At 29.4% G+C, this 3,473-nt stretch overlaps 1 non-coding gene across 1 annotated transcript; it reads left to right on the forward strand.

Moving 5' to 3' along the window:
- The first annotated feature begins 2,588 nt into the window (after positions 1-2,588).
- Positions 2,589-2,669, forward strand: TRNAL-AAG (transfer RNA leucine (anticodon AAG)). Its single transcript has one exon. It is a non-coding gene; the product is annotated as a tRNA-Leu (tRNA).
- The last annotated feature ends 804 nt before the right edge of the window (positions 2,670-3,473 follow it).

Raw genomic sequence — 3,473 nt, forward strand, 5'->3', positions numbered from 1 at the left:
AACATTTAAAGATCAACAAGCTAAACACTTCATTTTCGAACATTAGATTTGGAGTTCGAGATCCAACATTGACATTTGATTTAAGATATTAAGATTTCGTCCAGATGAAATGTAGTAATATACTTGTATTGTGTCTCATTAATATGATTTGAATTGTCTTTCTTTTAATACGATGTAATTATAATGATTTATTTATTCACTTCTTTAAACACATATCTATACCGTTCACGAAATATTTTTCGAACACCACTTGTGAGTACTAAGGAAATGTAGGGATCTAGTAGCTCAGTTGGTTGGCAACCTGAACTTTCACCTTGTCGGTGATGGTTCGAATCCCCACATTATAATCCCCTTTCCTATTTCCCCTTCCCTTACCCCTATGTAATAAAAATAATTAAAAAAAAAAAAGAGTACTAAGGAAATTTCTTAACCAGCACCCCCATATGGGAACTTAATTTCCACCTACTTTTTCTTCAACAACCAAGCATAGTCAAGATTTATTACATAACCAACTTCCCTGAAATTCTAATAAAATAACTTTCTTTTAAGGTGATAAATTTCTTAACAAAAATAACTCTTTGACAAGTGGCTTTTAAACAAACTTCCATTCTGAAAGATCTGAACAATGTAAAGATACGTGTATATTTTATATATTTAAAAACCGGGGACTATATTAATTTGTTTTTTTTTTTACAAATTGTATTAAACAATAGCCCCTTTTAATTGTGTAAAATCACTTTGAAGATGACATTTCATTTATATGACGTACATCTAAGGCAGATTCTTTGCCCAAATTATTTTGACTTATGAAATTGCTTAGAATTTTTTATAAATTCTTGAATTGTTAAACAATAACTTTTCCTTTCATAATTCTTATTTCACTTTCTCAAAAAATCAACATTTTTTTTTTTTGTAAAATATTAATTTGCTTAACGATCTTCAAGGAAGACCTCATAGTTATTTTTTCATTTTTCATTTCCTTGGTTTCTTTTTCTTCTTAGAAAAGAGAAAAAAAAAAAAAAAAACTCAAAAGGGTATTGTCATGTACGCAAGGGTAGGTTGAATTAATCAGACTAAAAATGGTAGGTAAGGGCCATTTTGAATTGAAAATAATAATTAGAGTAATATACTTTCAATGAACTTTTCAAAAATAAGCAAGGTGTCCTTGTTTAGAGTTTCACCAACAATTAATCACTAATATTTTAATTAAGAGTATATATCTGCCACAACGCTGTTCACACTGTGGTGGAAAGTCTCTCTCTTTTTCCAAAAAATAAAAAGAAAAGAAAAGGCACTTGTGTAGTTTGAATTGCTACATTTTCATCAATTTTAATATTAGAAGCCTTCTTTCATAGGAATAAACATATACATCATCATAAGGGAGAAGATGAATATATAGTGCTAGAGATACATTCGAAATTTAAATTAGTATATTAATTTGCAATCTCAATTATTACTGTATCTATGTTACCTTTATGACAGAGTATCATGTATGTGAAATTAGAATAAAACTCCATTATTTAGCACGCTACTTTAATTCTTTAACTATCGGCAAGAATGTAATTTCAAATTGTTCCATTATACAAAGAGATTTTTATTGATAATTCGTGTAAGTTTTAGTTAATGACCTGAAGAAAATGATTAGCTTCTCGTGTGAACTTTCTAAGAGCCCGTTTGGATTGGCTTACAGCTTAAAGCTGTTTGCAGCTTATAAGCTGAAAAAAATAAGTTGGGGTAGTCCAACTTATTTTTTTTGACTTATAAGCTGTTTTCAGCTTATAAGCTGCTTTAGATAAACTAAGTCAAATGGGTTCAATTATTTTTTTGAGCTTATTTTAAGCATAAAATGACTTTAAGCTGGCCAGCCAAACACTCAAAAAGCTGAAAACAGCTTATAAGCCAACTTATAAGCCAATCCAAACGGGCTCTAAATCATGGATTCAAAAGCCTTTACTTAATTGTATCCTCCCTTGCTTGCACCATTTTTTAGGTTCTTCATAAATCATAAGAGTTCTATTAATTTCCTCACTATATCAAATATTGAGAGGTGAATCCAAAACATAAACGTAAAAAATATGTGTGGAGTATCACAACATAATTGTCCTCTTTTTTTTGTGTGACAATTAGCATGACTTAGTATAGACATAAAAAAGAAATCGAAAAGTTTCAACCACATATAAATATATTCACTCAAGGAACAACAACAACAACCCAGTGAAATCCCACATCGTGGGGTCTGGGGATGGTAGAGTATACGCAGACTTTACTCCTACCAAGGTAGGACGGCTGTTTCCGAAAGACCCTCGGCTCAAGAAAAGCATAAAAGCATAAAAAAAAAAGTCAGATAAGGCTAAGAAATTCAAAGTGACATGGAAAAGCAATAATATAAAATAAAATAATGCAATCGACACAGATACCACAGGATTCACTCAAGGAAAATGCAAATAAAAAAAAAAAAAAAAGCATTGGATGAGAGTTAAAAAAATCCCGTTATTAATTATATAATACGAAGTACTTCTAGTTTGTTAATGTTTCTTCGAGTACAAATATTATAGGCTAAATAAATAATATTAAGAACTAATATCATAGTTGAGATGGCCGAGTTGGTCTAAGGCGCCAGATTAAGGTTCTGGTCCGAAAGGGCGTGGGTTCAAATCCCACTCTCAACAGAGTTCATTTTTTTTCTCAATTTAGAATTTTTAGAATTAATATAAGAGTTAATTGTACATTTTTTCCCAGTGAAATGAGATGAAAAATTTATTAGCACATTAATATCTATCATTTTTATATGAAATATCTTAAACTCTTGTTCCTATCACCAACAACTTTGATTAAACTTAGTATTATTTCATGGAAATTAATTAGGTAAAAGTTGTTTTAGCTCCATAATGTACCTTCTTTGTAATAATAATTTCATAATGATTTAGACCTAACTTCCGTGTCATATCTGTAGAGTTAAAATGAAAGTAAAGTGCTTTCTTTTTAGCTTTTCTGACATAATTAAATAGCTCAAACTAAATGGTTATAGCTTTTAAAAAATAAAATAGCAAAACATATGTATTTAAGTATCTCCTTGATTCTTATTCTCTTTTTTCTTTTTATATCTTTCTTCAGCACAAAACATACCTGGAAAAAATATTTAAGTAAGTACTATCTCTTTTCTCAGAGGCTATTTCAAAGACTTGTCGAAAAGTTTAACAATCCTTTGAAGAATATATCGGACATTTTCTTTAATATTTTGATTGGAAATAGAAAAATATATTTAGTAGGATATTAGCAACTAAACTAACTTAATAGTTAACACTAATAATTGGCAAGTGGATCAGTTGTCTTATATTAGTCTTTAACTAGGGAATTAGTCCCGCCTTGCGCGAATTAAATTTATATATGAAGTATTATTTTGTAGCATCAGCATATTAAAATTATCTTATGTCTTCTTTTCTAGTCTTTGGATCCAAATAAATTAGATATCA

This window comes from Lycium barbarum, chromosome 6, assembly GCF_019175385.1.
Source record: "Lycium barbarum isolate Lr01 chromosome 6, ASM1917538v2, whole genome shotgun sequence".
In the NCBI taxonomy this organism is placed as follows: Eukaryota; Viridiplantae; Streptophyta; class Magnoliopsida; order Solanales; family Solanaceae; genus Lycium; species Lycium barbarum.